Here is a 25,258-nt window from a genome sequence, read left to right as displayed (position 1 = left end):
GACAGCACTGCACATAAAGATGGAAAGGAACCTTTTCTCTCCACCGCTGTTTGCTCACAGTGACATTCAGAAGCCCAGACCCTTCTAGATCTCATTTCTCTCTCGTTTTCTAGTTATTAATTCACTTCTTTGGGTGGAGAGGCGAGTGGGGGAGGGGAGCATCATGCTTTGCAATAATAAACCGCCAATGAAAGTGCAAAGCAAGCTGCACAAAAACGAAGTGTGCATCCCAGCCTCCAAGGTTATATAGGATTCAATATGGCTGAAGCCCACCACAGCTGCAGACTGCATTCTGGGGTATGATGCCCCTCAGTGCCAGCAGAGTCGAGCAGCTCAGCCAACCTCCTCGACCCAAACTGGAGTGCTACTCTGTGATACTCAAAGAAACCATCCCCAGGGAAGGAGAGGCAGAGGAATGGACACATGCCCTCGTCCTAAAGCCAATCTCGGCAGGCAGGAGGAATTCCCGGGAGCTCACACCTGAAGTACACTGTGGCTAAAACAAGCACAGCTTAAAAGTTAAACAATCATTTGTTTCAGGTTTATTTTAATCATTAGCTTTGGGACTTCCAAGATGATTACTTTGTGGGTTAATTATTTTCTGTGCTGTGGCTTTCCAAACCTAATTGCTCAACTTCATTATTGTACGTAGTGATCCATAGCCCATTCCTAAAATTACCTGTCCAAATATTTTCCCTTTTGAGTATCACTGAGAATTTGCTATTTTTCTCTCTGAGTTGGAACTTTGCATAGATAACTTGGTTGGAGATGCTTGTATGATTTTGAAGATTAAACTGGGGTTGTCACTGGGCAGGTGACAGAACTCAGTTGGTAATATTATTAGGATTTGAAAGAAGACTTTTTCAGGGCTTTGCCCACCTGAAACCTAATTAACTTCAAGCCAGTGGTTCTCATACTTTAATGTGCATAAAAATCACCTGGAATGTTGTTAAAACACAATTTCTCAAACACCATTCCCAGAGATTCTGATTCAGTAGGTCAGGCTCCGGAACTTGCTTTGCTCACAAACTCACCAGTGATGTCAATGTGGCCGGTCCAAGAATCACACTTTGAGAACCACTGCTTTTGGCCAGTCTCCATGAGTGAAAGTTCTCAACCTCTGACTGCAAGTTTATTTTGACCATTTACCGTAACTTCAACTTCAATACTCGTCTTGAAGGGCATGACTTGTCATCCTAATATAATTAGCCCCTCTTCCAGCAGATCAGACCCACAATACCCCCCAGCCTCTGGAGGACACAGAGAGAATGGAAGCCGTGGAGAAGAAAAGAGAAAAGTGTCAGAGGACCAGGATATACCCTTAGGACTAGCACTGTGCCTGCCGTAGAACGGGACCTGCTCAGTGTTTTTTGGGTAAGTAAATATGATAGAATTTCAAGACTTCCATACTTCAGAAAGGAGATCTTAAGTCAAGAAGAGAGATATGCCATGTTTTATTTATATTGAAATATAGTCAAATATCTTCTGTTTGATTTTATAAAATATAAAATGGCATCTGAATTTTTGTGGGGGCAGGGGAGTAAATAATACTTTAAATTCCTAGGAAGCTGGAGCCATAGGGTGAGTCACTGTAGAAAGCAAAATCGCTTTATAATTAAAAACATAACTCTCTAACTTATCTAATTTTGCAAGTTTGGGATTTCTTCAAGTGGAAGACACTGCATTTTCATTCTAAGAATCACCAGCTTTGCTTTTTACTGAACAAAATGAAAGTATGGATTTGGGCCTGATGTTTAAAACCTGAAATCTTGAAATCAGAATCTGCTTCTTTTCATTTCTTGCTCCTGAATATTTGACCCTCAAATATGGGTCATTTTAACGGTAATCAGTCTCAAAAACCACAAAACATTGAGCCAATATCACAGAACACTAACTTAGGATGGCTCTGCTGACTTTGACCAGAATGTGGTCACCTGTACTAAGTAAGCCAAACTCTAGAGACTGACTACTGGGAGACCGTGGGAGGAGTGTAACACTGAAGCCCTGTGACCTGCTTAGTGAATTACCTCATCTAAGGTAAATTTGTGATAAGGTAACTAACTGGCAGTGCTTTTCACCACCCTTTACAGCCTGTCTTCAGTTCTGAGGTTTTTCTTGCCAGAACAGGACAAAGGACACCAGGTGGGCAGCCTCCCAGCTGGGACCACACTGGGTCCTCTGTGCCCTTCCAACTGGAAAGACACAGGGGAGACAAGAGCAGAGCTGATTTATCTTCCCCTATCTTGCCCCTTGCTTCAGCCCTCAGGTAGCAACTGGTGAAAAAGAAAAGTCCTTTATAAATCTAAATACACAGTATTGTAGAATTTTTAAATAGACCTTTGAGAGGATGGTGCTTGATGCTTCCTTCTGCCAGAGAAGGGCTGGAAGGCCCAGATAAGTGGATCCCAAGATCATGCAGCTGGTCTGTGGCAGAGATGAAAAGTGAGTGTGTACTTAGACTCAGACTCAGACGGAAGGGACCATGTGCTGCCCTAACCTGTTTTGCCTCCAGGAAGAACAACAGTCTGTCCTACTGCTGGGCTGTGAGATGTCTCCATCCCAGGCTCACCACCCTGCCACAGGCTACCTAAAGGGGAAAATGAATGCAGAGCGCTATCAACAACTTTCAATTCAACAAGTATTTATTGAGCACCAGCTATGTGCCTGGCACTACACTGTGCTCTGACAGCCCTAGAGTGAGTCAGGCATGGCATTTTATGACAAGGTAGTTACAACCAGGGAAGTCTACTTTTCATCACTTTACAATAGCTGTCTCCTTTGTAATCCTTTGCAAACTGGGGTATGCCCAGTTTGTCTGGAGCCACAGATGAAACTGGTTCTTTCTTCTGGAAGTTTCCATTTTCCCTGATTATAATTACTCTATTTTCTTGCTTTTATGACATAGATTTTTTTTTCAGATTATAAGTTTTGGATATCTGAGATGGAGTCCTCCTAAACTCAAAATATGCATTAAATTGGTGATTGTTCTTTTTTTTTCCTGATACAGGTTGAGCTGCATCTTGGAATGAAATCCTACAACTGAGGCGGCTAAAGGAATTAAAAATGCTATCTGTAATGTTAAATTTCAGACTGCTGCACAATATATCAGTTTTAGGTACTTTTAAAAAGATGAACAAGTACAAGACTTCAAAGAAGTCTCTCCCTTGTGAAGGGTCCCTTCCGGCTTCACTTTAGAGTCTCTGCACTTTTAGTTCATCTCATTTGGGTGTTTCAAGGGAACAGAGAAGCCCCGGTTTAGATGATGCAGGGTTTTCTGATGCCAAAGTGAGAATGATAAAATGTCTGAAGGAAGAACACGATGCTATGCATTCCAGGCAGAATCTGGGCTTGAAAACAATGAAGCACAAATGCTTTTAGATGAACTGATTCACTTTTATTTTGTAAACAACCTAGAAGAATTCCATTTGCACTGAACTGTTTGAACCACTGCAGAGCTCTTGGTCCTTCTAATCCCCAAGGAAAGTCGATCTATCACGTCCTGCTACACTGTATTCCTCCACTTTGCCCTTTTTCTCAATTCTTTGTGATCAGCATAAAGTTTGAACCATGCCTCTTCTCGCCTTCCTGCCTGGCCACCTGTCCAGCCCTGCGGTCAGCTGTACTGACCAGCAGACGGTGCCTCTCTTGCCAAGTGGAGCCGATGCTCTGTGACCATTGTTCGTGGGGCCACACTGCTGTCCCCATCGTTGCCCCTTCAGGACACTCGTCAACAGCTGTGAGAGGCTTCCCATCCTCGCCCATATAAAAGGAAGGCCTGAAAACACTTCTCGGAGCATCAGTTCATAGGTCACCGCAACCGGCCGAACAATACGCGATTATTCAACGGGCTCCAATTCATTTTCCTCTGCTCCTCCCCCACCGTTACCCTTGAGAGAAAACTAATTTGCAGAAAAATAGCCCCTGCCAGCCAACTTCTTCTCCTAAATGTATGCTGACCCCGAACTCTTGTCTCAGTGGGTCCTTATTCTCATAGTCAATGCACAAGAGTTCTGAAAAGCAGTGTTCTCCTTTAAAAACCTCCCCCACCCGCCAGCATCTCAGTCCGGGAGATGCTTTCTTTTTCTGCTATTCTTTGCTTCTCTTTTTAACATGTGTGCTGAAATTGGCACTTTCTCTGTTCAGTTCACTCCCTTTCTAGTATTAATGCAGCAATGGAGAAATGTGAGCAATTTCTCCAGTCTCTGCGCTCGGTGAGCCCATGGGTGATGGATGAAATGTAACATGCTCTACCTTACATATTACTATTTAAGGGAAGCTCCCGGGCCGGCTGGTGATGCATGGTGCTCCCCACAGCGCCCCGCGCAAGCAGGGAGCCCAGGCTGCCTGCACCGTTGTCTGAGTAAATAATGGGGCTAATAGCATTTGGTGCAAATGAGACTCCTATAGAAGGCATCGGGCTTGTTCATCTCGTTATGATTTTTCTTTGTCGGGAAGCCTTCTCTCTCTGTCCTCATCAGAGCTTCCCCAGTGTGGCCTGCCTTGGTTATCTGGGGAGGAGGGAAGGTCTCAGGGAGTTCAAGATTTTGTAACTAATATTGAACGCCAGGGAGAATGGATGCCAAGGTCAGGTCAAGAATAAAGACAATTGATTTGGAGGTCAGGGTCACAATATGAAAGGCCTTCAATGCTGCCAAAATATTTTCATTATCGCTGTTTTTGTTATGGAAAAGACGAGGCCCAGTGTAAGAAGGCTAAGAGGTGGAGGGAGGAAGCCTCAGAATGAACCAGGGGAATCAGAATCCTAGCTGTGATTTATTGGGCTTGTGTTTCCCTAGTTTCTTTGCCTGGCATTTGCCTCCCCCTGTAAAAGTATGCGGATGTCTGGATGGACTAACGTTGATAATGAAACCCTTTCCCACAGAACCTGGTGGGTCTGGGCTTGGACTGAGCTGAACTAACTCTCTCTCCCTGCCTCTCTTCTCTCTCTCTTTCTCTCTCTCCCTCAGTCCCTCTTTCCTCTCTTCTCCGTCTCCCTCTCTCTCTCCTAGCCTCTCTTTCTTATCTCTCTTTCTCTACTTCTCTCCCCCCCACCTCTCTCCTCTCTCTCTCTCTTTCTCTCTACCTCTCTCTCCTCTCTCTCTCTTTTCATCTCTCTCCCTCTTCTTTCTCCCTCTCTACCTCCTTCTCTCTCTGTCCCTCCTCTTCTCTCTCCCCCCTTATCTCCTTTCTCCCTGTCTCTTGCTTCTCTCTCTCCTCGCTGCCTCTCTGTCCCTATCCCTCTCTTTCTCCTCTCTCTCATCTCTCTTTCTCTCTATTCTCTCTCTCCTTTCTCCCTCTCTCTTCTTGTCTCCCTCTCTCTCTCCTCTTTCCCTTTCTCCCATCCTCTCTCTCTCCTCTTCCTCTACCCGTCTCCCTCTCTCTCAGTCTCTCTTCCTCTCTCTCTCTCTACCTCTCTCCCCCAATCTCTCTCCACCCTCTTTCTCCTCTCTCACCCTCTCTCTACCTCTCTCTCTCTGCAAAGAAGCTGGAGACAAGTTCTCCCACTTCTATTTGCAGTAGTGAGCTATTTCATGCATCACTGTGAGTCTCCTTTTCACCCATTCCTACAACGTATCTACAACACAGGGCTGTATATTTTAACAAAATCCTGTTATTATTGGAGCTCTGACCTGATTTTGTTTCTATATTCTGAAGCAGAAAAGACTCCAGTGGCATGAAATTAGCAACACATTCTGCTAGTGTGTTAATTGTGTGAGAGTTTTTGGCAGGAGAGACTCCTAACACAACACGGAATTTATTTTTTTATTTAAATTTGGTAGCAATTTCATATTGTGTTTAAGGAGAGGCACCATGGCTTAAACCACTAGGGATTTACTGTACATTCAGGAAAAGGAAAAAAAAAAAATCAGCCTAATGCAGTGGTGCAGAAGGAATTATGTAATTTTTTACTTAGCAGGGAGGCTGCTAGCGTTGATTTCTAATTCATGATGAGAAATTGGCATTCCCAGGCAGTGATTTGGGACGTCCTTGGGCCCCAGTTCAGTATCCAAATGCAGTTGCATCAGGCAAGTAGCAGATTCCCTCTTTGATAAAAGCAAACACAAATGAAAAGCAGAAAGTCAAACTCTCCCAGGCCAGAGGAGTTGTTTTTTTCTAGTGTATCATCCTTCTGAATCTCCCAAAGACCAAAGGTGATGATCTAGTTTGGATGTGTAGATATGATCTCGTTTGGATGTGTAGACAGACAAACATTGATAATGAAGGTCTCATGTTAAAATTTGACCCCCAGTCTTGGAGGTGGGGCTTGGTGGGAGGTGTTTGGGTCAGGGGGTGGATCTCTCAGGAATGGCTGGGGCCATCCCCTTGGTGATGAGTGAGTCCTTGCTCATTAGTTCACATGAGAGCTGGTTGCCTGACACTTTCTGCTCTCTCTCTTGCTCTCGCTCTTGCCATATAACATGCCTGCTCCTCCTCTACCTTCCACCATGAGTGGAAGCTTCCTGCGGCCTCACCAGAAGCAGATGCTGGTGCCATGCTTCTTGTACAGCCTGCAGAATTATGGGCCAAATTAACCTCTTTAAAAATTACCAGGCTCAGGTATTTATTTATAGAAACACAAAATAGATCAATACAGGTCACATTGTATAGAAATGGCTGTCCCCATAAATATGTTGATGGAGAACGATTCCCAGAAAGGGGAAGGATGGACAAACAAGCCAACAGGTGTATCCTATAGAAGAGGATGGACTTCTCCCCTCAGGGGCAGGAGGCAGCTCTGAAAGAAGAAAAAGGTAAAATAATGTTTGCTGAACACTTACTGTCTACCAGTCATTGTATTGGCAGGCATATACCATTGCATTTCTTAATCTGACCATACATGAAATATGTGATTCTCTGCTCACCCCGAAATCAGCAGCTCTCTGATCCTTTTCCCCCTCTCCTCCCCACACTTCCCTCCTTGCCCAGCCCTCACCACTGAGCTCTTGTCTGAGTGGCTCTGGGCTGTCCTGGCCAGCTGCTAGCTGTTCCCCTGCCCTTCACTCTGTGGCTCAGCCCAGCAGGTCAAAGCAGAACAGAAAAGGGCTCTTCTCCCCAGTAGCATCACTTCTGTAACAAGTCTTTCTCTAGACTAGTTAGCTATGGCCTGAATTTGATTCCTGGTGTATGGCAGAAGGACACAGACTAGGATTCAAATTCCAGCTCTCTCACTTTGTGTCCTTGGGGAGATTATTCACTCCCTGACTGGACCTGGGTTTCCACATCTGTGAAAGAAACAAGCACATTTTGGGCCAGGATTGTAAACCAGGTGACAGGTGTAGTGTTCTCACCCCTGAAGCCGGCCCTCACTAAGTTCCTTTGCTTCTCGACCCCACAGTCATGGCAGTCACATCTATTGAACCCACATTAGGGGCCAGACACCACACAAAGCTAGGTATAAAAAGAGATGTCCCGGAAGTCCTATGGAGTGCACATAACACCTCATTTAATCCTCCCACAACCTGGAGTGGGGGGAATTTTGATCCTCCTTCTTCAAATAGGAAATCTGAGGCTTAGACAAGGGAAACCACTGTGAAGGGCAGGGCTGGGATGTCACCCTGATTTGTCTGATTCCAAAGACTTCTTTTAACTTCAGTGCTTCTCAACACTGGCTATCTGGGGAGATTTTAAAACACTGATACCAAGACCCCTATCTTGGACTAACTGAATGGAGGTGGAGTTGAATATCTGTAGCTTTGAAAAGTTACAGGAGGAATCTAACCTGATGCTCAGAAGGTGACGGAGCCTCTGTCTTGATTATGTTCCACTGCCAACAACATCCACCCATGTCCACAAACTAGGGCTTCTTAACTAACACAGGAGTTTCAAAGGCCAGTTTTTACCAATGATGAAGGATCTGCTATGGGCTGGGCACTTTATGTGATATCTGATCCTTACAGCAACTATGCAGGAATGAGATGTGGTCAATTTTTTTTTTTTGGTTCAAATAACTTATATAAATAACTGGTATACACAAACCCTCGGTCGATAGTATTGTTAATATCAGCACTGTCATCATCATCATTTCTTGGATCCTCACAGCAGCCTCCGACATGTCAACCCTGTCTCCTTAACATCCCTGGAATGTATTCATTTCTCACCGTCCCTGCTGCCACCCATTTCACCTGAATGCCCATCATTTCCCAACTGGACAGCTGCCATAGGCTTTTAACACCTTGCTGAAACCAGCCTCATCCTCTCCCAATCTATTTTGTACAAAATAGTCAGGATGATCTATTTGAAACACAAATATTTAACCTTCCCTCGTTAGGAAATGGTGATGACTGTCAGGGTCACTGCATAAGGTTGGTAGGTGGAGCCCTTCATAAAAGCACCAAGTACAGAGGCAGGTGGTGCTGAATCCTCTCCCCACTCTGCTTGAGGGGGCATCAGCCCTGAGGACAGGGTGTCTATTTGTGCTTCATGGGTACAGAGTGTGTGTGTATGCTTTGGTTTGGGGAAGGAGGTGTGTGTTTTCTAATTCACACAAAAGTTTGAAAAAGAGCAGCAACTGCCCTGAAATTGAACAAACCTCACTCAGTCATTGTGCTAGATAAATGTGAAAATTTAAATAAAATGGAGGCTCCCTCCAGGAGTTGAAATTTGAACCCAGGCTGTCAGTCTCATCAGCTCCTCTCCTAACCCCTGTTGTTTTCCCTGGAAGGCACAGAAATTATGCTCTCAGGGAGATTCCACAGATAGACAATTCTTTGGGCAGGTCAACTAGGAGAAGCTCCATAGTGGAGAGAGGGGCTTCAAGACCACAGGTGGGCCGACAAAAGCCAACCAGCTTGTTCCCCTTGCCCATCTTATCTAGTTAAGACCTCAATTCCTTTGACCTTCAAAAAAAAAGTGTAGTAAAACTTTTGATGAAAAAAATCTTTCTTACGAGAGAAGAATTTAGATGACAAGGGAAATGATTATGCTTGGCATCTGATCTCTGTTTCAAGTAAATTCATTCCCGGCTACCTACTTGATAGGTAAGGTAGAGATAAGGAAAATTAGATTTTAATACAATATCTATCATTATTCTTCCCTATCACATCTTTGCTTTTGCTGGCACCAGACTGAATATTTGGCACAGCATTGTAGAACTGGAAGGTCTCGTAGAAAATAATCTAGTCCAAATGTTGGCATCCCAAAGCCCCTGTAGGATGGGGGTCTTCATGTGACCTTTCAATATTTGTGAGTTTATGTGTGTATTAAGTTGGCACAGACTCACTAAAACATCATTTTTTTGCCTTTGACTAGAACTTTAGTAACTTAATATGTTCAAACTTTGGCTGTCTCATGCTAAGTTCTGGCTAGCAGCTCTATGTCTTTCATTAATAAAAGTGAAAATGAAATCACTGTGACCAAATAACACACTCACAGCTCATGGAAGATCCTTGATTCCCAGACTAAGGTTTATGTCCACCATATCATCCTGTCATTTTCTTGACATTTAGGTCAATGAAGAATTTTAGTTTGATAATTAGTTTCAAATCACTCAGCTTAAATTCCAACGTAATAAATTTTTTCTTCAAATTTTATTTTAAAGAAGACTATAGCTACTATACATTTCAAACCAGATTATTCACCATCAATAGAAATAAATACGATTGTAATTGAATTCCAGCTAACCACAGTTTTGCCGACCAGGGCTCTTAAATTGAGGTCTGTTCCCTCTTTGTTAAGGAAAGAGGGTGGAGGAGATGAGGAAATGTTGAGAGGTGTTAAAGGAAAATTGGCACCAAACTGAGGCTCTCTCTAGACTTATTCAGAATATGGAAAGGCAATAAAAAAGGGAATACGTTTCTCATAAAAATTATCTCATAGTTCCTGCTGCCTTCAACCCATGGGAGAAATAACCATATTACAGAAGTCAGAAATAGAGCCTCTGCCCCAACCACTACCTTCCCCTTTCTGGTTTGGCTAAAAACTCACCCCTTTCTCTTCTTGGATGGACCACCTCTACTTCTCCTTCTTCTCCATGGCTTTTGGATCCTTTTATCCCCTTTGCTCACCACTTCCAGAGCCCTGTCTCTATTCTACTGGGTCTCAAGCCCTGCGGGTCACAGCTTGTTGGTGAGAAGGCTTAGGATCTTGGAGATAGAAGAGAGAGTGGTGGGGACAAGGAGGAGGAGGAGGAAAAAGGAGGAGGTGGTGGTTTATATAGCCCATTGTTCTCAAGCAAGTCTGAATATTCCCAGTCAATAATCCACACTTGTTTCACCCTTTAATTCTTTTTTGTTGTTGTTTTTAACTTTTTTTTTTTTTTTTGAGACAGGGTCTCATTTTGCCATCCAGGCTAGAGTGCAGCGGTATGATCATGACTCACTGTAACCTCAAACTCCTGGGCTCAAGCGATCCTTCCACGTGTGCCTCCTAAAGTGCGTGGTTAAGCCCTTTAGCTCTCCTTTCTATTTCCATTGCGCCATTGGAGTGTAATGGAGCCTGAAAGCTAATTTTTACTCCCTGATAGAGCCTTCAGCCCTTTGCCTCTTTTCTCCTCCTGCCTTCTTGCTTCTCCGTAACATACATGATGCTTCAGTCTCATCCTTTGTAGCTTTTATTCTGTCCTGCCTTCCTCCACATTCATAAATCACAACACATTTTGTACTTAATGATGTGGGCTAGATGATTTAATTACCCTACATTTTCTATCCTGTTCACCATCCCACCTGGCTGAATTTCTGAAATTTAATAATTTGAAGCCACACAGAATGCAGTTATAGATACTAGGCTTCCTCATTACTTGAATGTCCTCAATTAGTTCCTCCCATGTCCAGTGTTCTTCTTGTTTGTTTATACTGTAAAGCCCTGATTATCTGAAACTCCTTTATCCAGAAACTCTGTTATCTGAAATAAGGTTGTATTACTGGAAGTGTTTTATTTACTTTGAAAACTGTCTGGCTCACCTGAACCTTTGCTTATCCGATTTAATTCAATGCTTACCTGGATTCTTCAGATCAGCAGGGCCTCGGGGATCCCTACTCCATTTTCTTATTGTTTAACCTCTGCTGCAGAACAACTCCAATTTCAGTCTTACTTTCCATGGTAGAAACACATGCCATGTTATCTGCATTCTACAGTTGCTCCACTATCTTTGTTCTTGCCTCCTTTCTAAAACCCATGTTAAAAAAAAAAAAAAAGAATAATTGAACTTTTTAAACCTCCTACGGTATCATGAGGCAGCATAGCCAAAGGGAAAGATGTTGTCATGCATCTAGGGACCTGACCTGTGTTCTTGGCTTGATTCTGTAGTTGACTGTGTGACTTAAAGCAAGTCCTCTAAACCACCATGCATTTCTGTTTCCCAATCAGCCAACTGGGGATAACAGTGTCTAGGCTTCCTTGTTACCTGAGATTACCTGATGTAGGAAGTATAGTTGCAGAAAAGTTTTGAGGGGAATTTTTTTTTATAATTAATCTAGACAGAGTCATTCATAATTAAGTAATAATTAATCTAGAGAGGGCTTACTAATTCTTTTTATAATAGCTCACATTTGGCAAAGAATAAAATTGAGAGACATTAAAGAAAAATCGGCACCAAACTGAGGCTTTCTCTAGACAATGCAGAAATGCTGATTCCTAGCAAATAGTATCTGCACTCTGCTTGAATGCTTCTCATAATGGAAAGATCACTATGTCTTTTCAAAGTTTTCATTACTAAACTATCAGATATTTCTTTCTCGCATAAGGCAAAAAATATCCCTTTGTGAAAATTTCACCTGCTTGTCTTACAGCAATTCAATTTACCACCGATTTGCAAAGGCCTGTGTCAGTTATCTGGAGTTACCAAGATGAATTCAGCTTGGTTTCTGCACTCAAAATCTTTGCACATGGCAGGATACCTAAGACATGTTCTACAAATGAAAGGTCGGCTGTAGTGTTGGATTTCTTAAAGACAGAGATACTTCCGCTGCTGGCTAACATGGAATAATAGGGACCAGACTTGCCTTCCTTCCTGGAACAAGCAAAATAATGAGCAACACTTTTCAAGACACTGGATGTCAGGCAACAAAAAAACAGTGATTCTCAAGTGATAGGAAACAAACAATTGCCCCTACAAAATAAGCCTTCCAAAAAACTTACTGCCTTGGGAGAACTTTCCAGGCCTCAGGCAGGGAATCCAGACACAGGAGTCCAGTGAATTCCCTGAGAAAAGATGGAAATGTTATTCCTGGAGACCAAGACACCTAAAGTTTTCGGGATAGAGTACTGAAGAGGAGAGAGCTGCACAGAGAAAGAACACCAGTGATCTACCAAGGCTCCCTCTTGAATATTCTGCAGAGTACTGATCAACAAACGCATGTGAGGAAATTTTCCAGCGAGCAAAGTCCTACCTCCACAAATTAGAGGGAACAGGACCATGCCTGTTTCTACCAGCCAGACTGAGAAACCTCATAATTTGTGGGGCATTGGGTATACTAGTCAGAAGGCTGTTTTCTCAGTAATGAAAAATAATTCACAGTAGACTGAAAACAGCTCTGGGTTTCACCTAACAAATCTTGAAATCAAGACCCAAAAGTAGTAAACTGCTTATAGGCAAATTAACTGCATCCCTGAACAAAGCTCAAGAATATTTATAGGAATATAACAATAGCCGGTACTCAACAAAGTAAAATTCACAAAGTATTGTACTCAGTAAAAAAATTACCAGGTATGCAAGAAGGTAGGAAAATATGACCAATAACAGGGAGAAATAGCAACCAATCAAAACCAACCCAGAGCTGACACAGATGTTAGAATTAACAGACAAGGACATTCAGACAATTCTTATAACTGTATCACATGTGATCAACTAGTGACGAACAGACATAGAAGATATTTTAATTGAACTTAGAAGATATTTACATTGAATGTCTAGGAATGAAAACTACAATTTCTAAGATATAATTTTCACTGATGAATTTCTGCAATGTTCACTGGTAGACTGAACATTGCAGAAAAAATTTTAAGAAACTTTAAGACATAGCAGTAGACACTATTCTCAAACCACAGAGAGGAAAAAGAATAAAAACAAAAGAACAGAGACTCACTGGATCATGGAACAAATTCAAGTGGATCAATACTAGTGTAATTTTTGTCTAGAAGGAGAGTAGGTGGGGGAATGGAAAGAGAACAAGAGCCCAAGCACAGGAACCATAAAGAAAAGGTAATCAGCTAGGTGTGGTGGCTCACGCTTGTAATCCCAGCACTTTGGGAGGCTGAGGCAGGTGGATCTCCTGAGCTCAGGAGTTCGAGACCAAACTGACCAACATGGAGAAACCCCATCTCTACTAAAAATACAAAATTAGCTGGGCATGGTGGCGCATGCTTGTAATCCTAGCTACTTGGGGGGCTGAGGCAGGAGAATCACTTGAAGCCAGGAGGTAGAAGTGGAGGTGAGCCAAGATCGTGCCATTGTACTCCAGCCTGGGCAATGAGCAACAAAAGCAAAAAAACAAAAAAAAAAAAAAGAAAGGAAAGAAAGAAAGGTAATCAAGGAACAATGTAAACAAATTGTTCAAAACCAAAACCAGTGTAAAGAGAAAAACTAAAAAGCAGTCATAGAAAAAGACAAATTATGTACAGAGGAAAAAAAAAAAAAAAAAAAACAGGAGAAGTTCCTCATCAGAAACAATGCAAGTGAGAGCATTGTTTAAAGGTGGAGCAACACTTTTAAACATGAAAATACTGTTAATGTTGAAGTCTATACCAGTGAATAGGTCTTTCAGAAATGAAGGCAAAATAAAGAATTTCAGACATACAAAAGAAGAAAGAATTTGTCACCAGTAGATCTATTCTGCAAAATATGTTAAAGGAAGTCCTTTAGTCAGAAGGAAGATGACACAAATTGGAAATCTGAACTACATAAAGAAATGAAGAGCATGGAAATGGTCATAGCATAGGCAAATATGTAAGCTTTATTATTATTATCTCCAAAAGGTAATTGACTATTTAAACAAAAATGATAACGTTTATAATATATATAAAGAAAATCTATGACAAAAATAGCACAAAACCTGGAAGGATTATGGATCTGCTGCCATTTTGGTTTTTGTTGTTGTTGTTGTTGTTGTTGTTGTTCCTATGTACATAATGTGAGGATAATGGATGTAGTTTGTTATAAGGTTTTTAAGCTATGTGTAAAGTGCAGTATAGCAAAACAAAGAGCTTTAGCTAAGAAGACAACAAAAGAGATTAAATGAAATCATAAAAAACACGCAATCTAAAAGAAGGCAGAGGAAATAGAGAACAAATAATAGATGGAGAAAATGGAAAACAAATAGCAAGAAGATAGATTTAAATCTAACCATATCAATAAGTCACATTAAATGCTCTAAATACCAAAATGAATAGACAGATATTGGCAGAGTGAATAAATAGATATGCTGCCTATAAGAAACCCACTTTGGTGGACAATTGACATCTAAATAGTATTTAGTTTTTCAGCCCATAAACACAGTATATCTCTCCATTTATTTAGCTCTTTAAATTTTATCTCAGCAATATTTTGTAATCTTGTCAAATTTGTTCCTAAGTATTTCACATTTCTGAAGTCATTGTAAATAGTACTATGTTTTAAATTTTAATCTCCATCCAATACTTTGTTGTTGGTACACAGAAATACAATTGAGTATTTAGACTGATCTTCTATCTGCAACATTGCCAAGCTCATTTATTAGTTCTAATCACTGTATTATATATTCCATAGGATTTTCTACATAGATAATTTGCAAATAAAGACCATTTACTTTTTCCTTTTAACTTTGAATACTTCTATTTATTTTTCTTGTCTTATTGCACTGGCTAGAACTCTATTACAAAGTTGAATAGAAATGGTTTCCTTGTCTTGTTCCTGATCTTAAAGGAAAAACATTCAGCTTTCTATTATTAAATATCTTGTTAGGTGAATTTTATCCTTTGGAATAATACAAGATGAGTCTACCTCCTCTATCAATGAGAGCATACTTTTGTACCTATGTGTCATGTACTGGTATATAGCAGTGAACCAAACATACAGAAATCCCTGCCTCTCATGGAGTTTACTTACATTCTAGAGGGGCAGATGAACAATAAACAAGATACACTAGTAAAATCTAGGGTGTGTTGATGGTGAGAAGAGCCAATGGAAGGGAGAGATGAAGTATCAGTGGGCTGTATAAAATGTTAGAGATTGTGGCCTGGAAGGGCTAATGAGCACATCATTGAGTTGTTTCTTTGTCCTGGCCATTCATTCTATCCCTCTTTCCCTATGACTACTGCTTCAGACTCTCATTATTTCTCATGTGTACTATTGCAACAGCTTCCTACCTGGTCTCATTGTCCTTAGGCTTATCAAATCTCCATACTTCTACCAAAGTGCTCCTTTAGTGAATTCCCATTTCTTACAGGATAAAATTCAAATTTCCTTGGAGCCCATAAAGTTCCTTTCATGAGCTTGCTTTTATCTTCCTAGCCTCATCATTCTCCCCTTTCCCCTTTGCCTCCTATACTCCAGCCTTATAAAACCATTTGCTCTTTACTAAATATGCTCCACTCTCTCATTCCTCTGAGCTTTTGCCTAGACTCTTCCTTATTTCTATATTGCCTTTATTCATTATATGCACATAATAAATCATTAACTTTTAAAATCATTTAAATGCCACTATAAGCATTACCTCTAGAAAAAATGTCCTGGAACCTTTTAGGAAGAGCTGGGTACTCCCTCTTCTAGTTCCTAGGCTATCTGTGTGTATACAAATTAGGATGTTGAATTCCATTATTGAATGGTAATTGTCTACTTACTTGCATGTCAGTCCTACTGGACTGTGAGTACCTTGAAACAGAAACTGGCTCTACATCTTTCTTCCCCTAGCACCGTTCTGGCATATAGGGATGATCAATAAATTTTTGTTGAAAGAATAGCTATATGTGTAGAAGAAATGAAATACCCTGATCTAAGACTTCATTTGAAGACATTTAAGTCTCCTGGATATCTGGCTTGTCATGGCTCCCTGAATAACTGCTGAATGCACTGACATACTTACTCAATGTAGTCAGATCAGTGCAGTGTCTAGTTGTGACAATGACCTTCCTTCACCTGGGCATTGTTTAAAATGAATTTAGTATGAACTTGATTAAATCCTTTGGAAAAAGTGCCACACTTTTAGTGTATATTAAGTTTGTGGTCAACTAACACCTTCAAGTCTTTTTCACTGACGTAAAGCCAAGTCTCTCCCAGCTAATCCATGTTGACCAGTCTTTCCCTACATGCCAGATAAAACTCTCATCCCTGCTCAACTTATCTTATTTTTTGTCCTAAGGCATCACTCTTAGAAACATTTTGAAAATACTTTTGTTCTTTTATTACATTAGACTTGCTGCCATTTCAAAGTGTAACTAAAATATTGGGCGAAGATCAAACAGTGAAACTTAAGACTGCTGCAGAGGATATTTAAAGACTGTAACTCAGGAAGTCTCAGGGTGTACCTAAGCTTCCGCCCTATGGGAGCCGTTTTAGCTTAGACCTAATCTGAAGGCACTCTTCTCAACAAAAGCAACTGATTTTCAAATCTTGTTTTAATCATTGGAGTATCAACACAGGACAATGTAGGATAGAGATGCAGCTGATCAGACCACAGAACACTGAAGTTACTGCAAGAAAGAGCAAATATGCTGCCAGATACCAACACAGAGAAGCCATTCCCAAAATTTTAAGTAACTGATGATACATTATAGCCTAGGAGTAACCTCCTTTAAAGATAATTTTAAAGGTAATACTTAAAGTGAACTTTAATAATAACTTAAGCAAAAAATGCAAAATACACAGATGAGATGAAGATGCAAGAACCATTTACTCAGGATGCTCCAGTTAATGGGTACTGTTGGTGTTCATAGGGAAGAAAGACAGAATACTAGAACATCATTCAAATTACAATGCCTGTCACACCCAGACTCCCCAGTTCATGGAGAACTGGAAGGTGGCCTTGTCATCTCCTCTTCCTCCTCATGGCTTCTTCTTCTTAAAGTTTGCATTGCTTCCCAGCCTCTGGCCCATAACTTTCTCCCAGAGCTCCTAACCAGGCCATCTCCTAGGATGCAGGCCAACCTTATGAGGGTCAGGCACAATCCCTGGTCTAAGCCTAGACAGTTGGTACAAAACATGGCAACCTCTAAATTCTATACAAAGAAACACTTTGGCTGCTTACTTAGAAGGGAATTCTTAAAATGCTATACTCTGTGCTGGGAACTAATTTATTATGTGCCAAGAGCTTCAAATACATACTATCCCAGGTATCTATTGGTGTGTAACAAACCACCCCAAAATATGGGGGTGTAAAACAACAATTATTGTATTATGCTTGTGACTCTGGAAGTCTGAAATTTAGTCAGGGCACAAGTAGGGACTGTTTTTCTCTGTCCCACAAAGTCTGTGGCCTCAGCTGGGGTGGCTCAAATAGCTGAAGATGGGTACTCCCCACGCAAAACAAAAGGCCACTGTCTGGGTCCTCCATTCTTCTCCATGTGGTTTCTTCTAGAGCAAGTCCTTCACTCATGTATGTGATATCTGAGCTGGGGTAGCTTGAACAGTTTGGGTCTGGCTGTCCTCACTGTGTCTCCACATGGCCTCTTCAATTGCTTACTTTGGGATTCTTTACCAAGTTTCCGGAAACCAAGGCAGAGAATTTCAATGCTTCTTAAGACCTAGCTACACAAGGCAGTGTCATTTCAATGTAGGAAGAGATTACTTCCTCCTGGGCTAAAATGTGTTATCGGTTACTTAAAATTTTGGGAATGACTTCTCTGTGTGGGTATGTGGCAGCATATTTGTGTCTTGGGTGTGAATACCAGGAGGTAAAGCTTACTGGGGAGCCATTATTGGAGAATAGCTGCTTTCTTTGGAAAATGGCTACCACACATACATTCTCTCATTAAGCCCTCACAACAATCCTATCAGTTAGGTACTCTATTCTCCTATTTCATTTAAAAGAACAAAGACTCTGAAAGGTTAAGCAACTTGCTTAAGATCACACAGTCAATAAGGGTCAGAGATTGGGACCTGCGGTTATCTGTTTCCAAATCTGTGCTCTCTCTATGCATTCATGCTACTATTAATTAGTATCAAGAGTCACACAAGAAAGTGACATTTCAGTTTTCCATCTCCTCCAGTCCAGGAAGGACTCCTCAATTTCAGACTTGATGAAGACAATAAATAGATCTTTTGAGTCTGATCACAGTCACATGATAGAATGAAAGCTGTATACATTACTGTTAATTCACTTTGATTACATATTAAAGTAATATTAATAGTAGTAATGGTGATAATAACAGATAACGTTAATTGAGTGCTAACTGTGCTCCACACCTGGGCTAAGCACTTTATATTTATTTGCTGTCTCAATTTTTAACAAGCACCTTATATGATAAGTACTATTATTATCCATATCACAGAGAAGTAGCTTGTAGAAGTTAAATGGCTTACCCAAGATCACACAACTAATAAGTGACAAAGTTGGGATTTGCACTCAGGGAAGTCTTGACTCTAAAACAGTTATTTTAAGATCAGTTTTATTAAGGCATAATTTACATATAAAAAATGCACCTATTATAAATATAGAGTTTGATGAGCTTCAACTCCAGGAAAAAATAAAAATAAAAACCTTGGCCTTGGCATGTAAAGCCTTGTCTCGAGCTTCATTTTCTTGAGAAATCCAGGCTAAGACAGTTGGTATCAGATGGCTACTGGGCATTAGAAGTGGCTCTAGAAATCAGATGCTCAGGGTCAAATGCTCAAGATGGACCATTCACCAGTATGACAGGAAGAAGGAGCCCATTTCTGGTCATGAGTGGGATGGCACAAAGAAGCATTGCACCAGAGAGTACTGGAAGGAGAAGCAGGTGGAAGGTGGCACCTATGCCAATTAAGCAGTGTGGCACAGTGACAATTACAGGAATCAGGACTTGGCTGGCTTTTGTTAATGGCTTTATAAGCTATTCTGTTTATCTACTGCTCTGTAACAAACTACCCCAAAACTTAGGGCTCAAAACAATGTATTATTTTCTCTTATGATATGGTAAGCTAACTTAGTTGAGTTGGTTGGTTCTCACTCAGGGTATCCGATGTGGTTCTAGACACATGGTAGCTGGGTCTGGGGACAACATAAGGCTTCTCTGGGCTTGAAGTTCAAGATGGCTCACTCACATGGCCAGCATTGATGCTGGCTGTCAGCTGCAAACTCATCTGGGGCTCTCACAGCATAGAGGGTTCAGGGTAGTCACACTTCAAACATGGTGGCTGGTTTCCCCCAAGCAGGCATTCTAAGAGGCAGGAAGTAGAAGAACTAGGGCAGCTATACTCAGAATTGGCACTATATCATTTCTACTTTGTTCTTTTCATCAAAGCAGTCACAGGGCTCAGCAGATTTAGGGGAGTGGAAGAGCAAGATTTTATCTCATAATGGGAGAGTGATAAGTACATATTCCATGTGGGATGAAAGATATTGTTGCACTCATCTTTGGAAAATATGATTTGTCACAAACAGGCTTATGACAACTAACCACCAGATTATCAAACCTGCTTGGCGATGTCCTAACATATCCTTAAATTCTACAGTTGCAGGATGGACTCTGCTGAAAATCAAGGCTAGAATTCACTTTTAAGTCATGCAGGATTACAAAGACAATTGAATGCACGACCTCAACAGATGTTCTTTGCAAAGTCAAAACTCCTAATATGAAAGGAATAGGATCCTGAGACCTGGGATAAGAATATTTGAGTAAACAAGCCTGCAAATAGTAAATCTCCAGCTTAATGAACACTCTGGACTCAAAGGAAAAAAACATCTCCCAGTTTCTAAACAGCCTGCCCTTATGCAGAAATGCAGCAAAGGCCTCAGCTGAGGCAAGTGCTTTGCAGGACAACGCTTGTCCTCAAATTCTGACCTTGCCCTCTTCTCATAACTAATAGCTAGAGTCATGTCTCAGCACAGCCTGATCCAGGAAATACAATGCCTGTTCCTTCTATACCAAAAGGCTTGCAAGACCTAGCAAACAGGCACTGGAAGAATCCAGGAAAACACAAGTGGGAATATATCTTGAGAGAGTTGGACGAGGAAATCCTGAACATAAAGATGGATAGGAAGAATTAATTGACATGCAAGTCTTCTTCCATGACTCAGAATTTAATATCCTGGCAAAAACATCTGGATCCAGTCCTAACACATTGGTAGGGTGACTCTTTGAAGCTTGAACACAATAGGCTATAGTGAATAAGGTAGAGTTGCTAGAATAAATTTGGTGGAGTATCAAGGAAGGGTCAGAAGGAGATAGAACTGTTAAAATGGACTTATTAGTGAGATCAGAGAATTCTTCATCTGTCTGTATTCCCCAGGAAGTCCCAGAGGGTGTTCCTTTGACTAAAGCAATAAGAAATGCACTCATGAGAAAGCACTGGCTTCTTTTGAGAAGTGCCAATGGTGTCTGTCCCTCATAAACTGTGGTTGATAGTATGAGATGCTGCTACAACACTGGACTTCTTAGCATCAATCAGGATAACAGGATTCTGGAATGTGAGGGGCCAGGCAGCAATTCTTAAGTGACAGTAGCAAAGTATAGGTACATATGATTACTATAATGGACAATCAGATTGGAAGATGCCTCAGCTCTCAGGCATCTGTGGCAGTGGCTAAGAGACCAAGGTATTCCCACTGGTGAGACAGATGAATGGCTAACTAGAGTGGTACTTGACTTGTAGAATTAGAAAAAAAAAAAAAAAGGAAAGCTGCCACAAGCACACTTCAAATTGGATCAAATGGACCCATGAACTCAACCTGTGGTTATTTCCCCATTGTCCAAGAGCATAATTTGATGGATAAGCAAAGTAGCGGCAGAATCTTCCCACAGGTTCCCTAGCCTATTGAGTAAACGCCATTAGGATAGGAAGGGACAAGTGGAAGTCTCTGAAACTATGCAGCACAACCCCACCAGTCAGGAGACTGTACCCAAGTTAGCACTATTCCAAAAGAAAATTAGTGCCACCAGCAAAGAGAATTGGTACCACCATTTCTGCTGGATGACATTCTCCAGCATCTCTCTGTATAATTCACCTGTATGGTGCTTGGAAAAACAAACTGACAGATCATGGTGGATGACAGTGGACTACCATAAACTTAATCAAGTGGTAGCTCCAATCTCAGCTGCTGAGCCAGATGGGATATCTTTACTAAACAGACCAACACAGCCTCTGGCACTCAGTATGTTGCTATTGATCTGGTGAATATGTTCTTTTCAATCCTCATCAATAAACGGGATCAAAAGCAGGTCTCCTCTAAGTGAGAAGGACATCAGTACACATTGATAGTCTTGCCTAAGGCTATGTGAAGCCTCTTGGGCAATGTCACAAAATAGTCTGCAGGGATCTTAATTGTCTTAATATTCCATAGGCATATGGACTATACTGGCACACTATCTTGATGGCATTATGCAGATTTAACCTGCTAAACAGAAGTAGCAACTTGAGTGTCAGGGGGTGAGAATGACACCTCACAAAGATTCCTCAACCTGCCCATCAGTGACATTTTTAGGAGTCCAATAATCTGAGGCACGCTGGCACAGAGTCTTTGAGGTAAAGCACAAGATGTTAGCTCTTGTACCTTATTCTGGCCTTCTATTGCAACATAACAAACCACCCCAAAACTTACTGATGTAAAGCACCACAATACGGCTAAACCCATGGATTCTGTGGGTCAGGAATCTGGACAGAGAACAGCAGGAATGTCTTGTCTCTACTTTTAGATTCCTGCCAGCTTTGCTAAACTAGGCATCCATAATGGAATTCAGCTGTAATCCCTTAAAGCATCCATTTATATGAAATGAACTAATTTCTCTCCTAGGTATCTAGAATGATATAGTGATGTGCGATACTTGGTAGAACTGAGAAAATAGTCATTCAAACCGTTTTCTGTCTTCTGTAGCTCAGATAAAAAAACTCTAGCTGAGAAAGGCTGGCTAGAACCTAAGTCAGGAAAACTCAAATGGCTGGGGGGTGACACAAACTGGGCTGAAATCTTCTGGAGTCATCTTCGTTTACATTTCTAATGCCTGAGCTGTGTCACTTGAAGACTGGGCTCAGTGAGGACCATCGAATGGAACACTAACATATACCCTCTCCGTGTGGTTTAGAGTCTTCACAATACAGCAGTTTGCAAGTAGTTGGAAGAGGAAGGATCCTACTGAACAAGAAAGAAGTGACCTGGTCTTTTATGATCTAGCCTCAGGAGTCACATAGTATAGTACTGCACTATATGTATTGTGTGTGTGTGTATATATATTATATACATATATATTTTATATATACACACACATAAGTATACACTATAGTATACTAAAGTTATGTAGTATAGTACTATACTATATAGTGTAGTAGCTTTCACCATACTCTATTAGCTGAACCAGTAAAAAGCCTAGCCAGATTCCAGGGGATAGGACATAGACCGCATCTCTTGATAGAAAGAGTGTCAAATAATTTTGAGGTGTTTTAAAGCCACTTAAAAACATATAGAAGTCAGAGATAGCAAATACTTCTCTTGGGAATATTGCTCTAACTTATTTTTTGGGTAACTTGCAAGGCTGCCAGTTTTGAATGTCAGAGTAAGATCTGCAGCAGATCCCGGCTGTGATACAAGTGGCTCTGACACTCATGCTAGATGGCCAGCAGATTTAATGGTGCTACTTATTGCAAATAAAGATGTTATGTGTACAGAGTCTCTGACAAGTTCAGTAAGGAGAGTTACAGCACAGATCCTATGGTTCTGGAACTAGGCCTTCTTTCTCCAACAGAAAAGTACATACCATTTGAAAATTAGCTCCATCCTGAGCTCTGACAGAGATGAATCTTCTGCACATGGGACATCAAGTGACCATGCAGCCAGAGCAACCCCTGTTGAGCTGAGTATTTTCAGATCCACAATGTTGGTCACAATGTCAGGCAGGCACAGCAGTAATCCATCATATAATGAAATGGGCCAGAAGAGATCCAGAGGGCGCAAGTCAATTCCATCTGCCCTAGATTTCTGTGTTATCTACCTCTCTTGTTCAGTCCACATCTAAAGTCTTTTTTTTTTTTAGACAAAGTCTCTGTCCGTCACTCAGGCTGGAGTGCAGTGGTGCGATCTCGGCTCACTGCAACCTCCACCTCCTGGGTTCAAGTGATTCTCGTGCCTCAACCTCACGAGTAGCTGGGATTACAAGCGCAGGCCACCATGCCCAGCTAATTTTTGTTTTTTTAGTAGAGACAGGATTTTGCCATATTGGCCAGGCTGATCTCAAACTCCTGACCTCAGGTAATCTGCCTGCCTTGGCCTCCCAAAGTGCTGGGATTACAGGCATGAGCCACCATGCCTGGCCCTAAAGTCTTATAATTTCCTATAACCAACCAATGAGGACAAAAACTTGAACTTAGTTCATAGATGGGCTGCCTTAATAGGCTGGTGGTAGTGAAAAATGTGACTACCACCAGGCTAGAGTCCTATGGAGGGGTGGCCCTGAGGACAGTGAAAGTTACCCCTCCCAGGAAGCAGAGCTGAGAACAATGCACTTGCTCATTCTCTTTGCAGGGCAAGAGAAGTGGTCTGAGTTAAGGTTATATCTGGACCCACTGGCAGTGGCGAATGGCTTGCTGGTTGAGTCAGAAGCCTCAAAGAAGATGGACCTATAGTACTGGACACATAGCATGTAGATCTCTGTCTCACATCAAGGCCCACCAGAGAACCTCCTCTGCAAGTGAGGCACTGAATAACGAGATGACAGGATGTCCTGAGGATACCAGCCAGCCTCTCTCTCTAGCCACTGCATGACAGAGGGAACATGGGACAGGAATAGAGGCTCTGCATGGCCCCAATGGCATTAGTGCCATCTCACCAAGACCAGTCTAGCAACTGCTGTCCTGAATATGTGATTTTCACCAGAGAGATTGGTGTGAAACACTCCATGTTATACATGTCTTGAAGAAGACCAGCCAGTCACTTGGTGATAGGCTTTTTACATCAGATGCCTTCTACACTGGAAGGATCAGTGATTCATTCTTTCCAGAACAGACACTTATCTGGACATGGGGTTGTCTTCCTTGCCCCAATGCCTCTGCTAACACCACCAACAACTTACATTCCGACATGTTTCCACAGAATGTTTGAGGAGTAAGCATTCCAGGGGAAACCCTTGACCAATAGATGCCAGAAGCCAGGAAATGTTCCTCTCTTCTGTCCTTTGGGAGGACAGTCCTAAGATATAATCTCTATATGTCCTCAGAGAGCCAAGCAGGATGGAGGCCCACTTACCACAATAGGGACCAGTTCAATGGAGTGCCTTCCCTCCTCTTTGATATCTCTCAGTCTCCCATTCCTGGTGCGTCTATTTCCCAAAACAAACCACCTGCATTCATGCACTTTTACAGGCTCTGCTTTCTGGAAAACTAAGGCTAAGACACTATCTCTCTTGTGCTTATTCATAAAGCATGCTTTTTCTGTAAAGTGAGAAGTCTGTGTGTTATAGTTCAAGAAATTACTCACATTGGCACCAAAGGGGTGTGTGTGTGTGTGTGTGTGCGCGTGTGTATTTAGGTAACAAGGTTCCCGCCTAGGTACTGTGGAGGCTTTGAAAGGATTCTGCTCATGGCTGTGGCACCCATCCCACTGGTCTTCAGGTAGGTTGCACAGGTGCTGCCCTGTCCAACGGGGCTTGGCTGAAGAGTAAGTGAGGGCTTCATTCACCAAGCAGAGCACTCTGGCACAAGCTGCATCTACACAGGGGAAGAGTGTCTGTTCCTAATTTATAAGAGGAACTGTCAGCTCACTAAGCCCTGTGCCCTAGAGGCACTTCCACCCAAGGAGGGCATATTTTCTTTTCTTTTTTTTTTTTTTAATTATTTTAAGTTCTGGGATACATGTACAGGATATGCAGGATTGTTACATAGGTAAAAGTGTGCCACAGTGGTTTGTTACACCCATCAACCCATCACCTAGGTATTAAGCCAGCATGCATTAGCTATTTATCCTGATGCTCTCTCTCCCCCTGCCCCCACCCCACAGGCCCCAGTATATGTTGTTCCCCTCCCTGTGTCTGTATGTTCACATTGTTCAGCTGCCACTTATAAATGAGAACCTACAGAGTTTGGTTTTCTGTTCCTGTGTTAGTTTGCTGAGGATAATGGCTTCAGCTCAATCCATGTCCCTGCAGAAAACATAATCTCATTCCTTTTTATGGCTGCATAGTATTCCATGGTGTATATGTACTACGTTTTCTTTATCCAGTCTAT

At 41.7% G+C, this 25,258-nt stretch overlaps 2 long non-coding RNA genes across 4 annotated transcripts in view; one reads left to right on the top strand and one right to left on the bottom strand.

The window, feature by feature from the left end:
- Positions 1-25,258, bottom strand: part of LOC100432862 (uncharacterized) — a 153,631-nt gene that overhangs the window by 25,651 nt on the left and 102,722 nt on the right. Inside the window, exons 3-4 of one of the 3 annotated variants that reach the window (XR_008525284.2) lie at positions 7,171-7,223; positions 6,583-6,736 (exon numbers count right to left, since the gene is read on the bottom strand). The exons of 1 other annotated variant lie outside the window; for it this stretch is intronic. This is a non-coding gene — a long non-coding RNA (uncharacterized LOC100432862). Of the gene's footprint in view, positions 1-5,463; positions 6,737-7,170; positions 7,224-25,258 lie in introns of those variants that run through there. One more of the 3 variants, XR_008525285.1, reaches the window with a different exon arrangement.
- Positions 1,022-3,964, top strand: LOC100938902 (uncharacterized). Its single transcript, XR_654951.3, has 2 exons — positions 1,022-1,374; positions 3,008-3,964. It is a non-coding gene; the product is annotated as an uncharacterized LOC100938902 (long non-coding RNA).

This window comes from Pongo abelii, chromosome 4 (assembly GCF_028885655.2).
Source record: "Pongo abelii isolate AG06213 chromosome 4, NHGRI_mPonAbe1-v2.0_pri, whole genome shotgun sequence".
Classification (NCBI taxonomy): domain Eukaryota; kingdom Metazoa; phylum Chordata; class Mammalia; order Primates; family Hominidae; genus Pongo; species Pongo abelii.
This window is presented reverse-complemented; position numbering and strand designations above follow the sequence as displayed.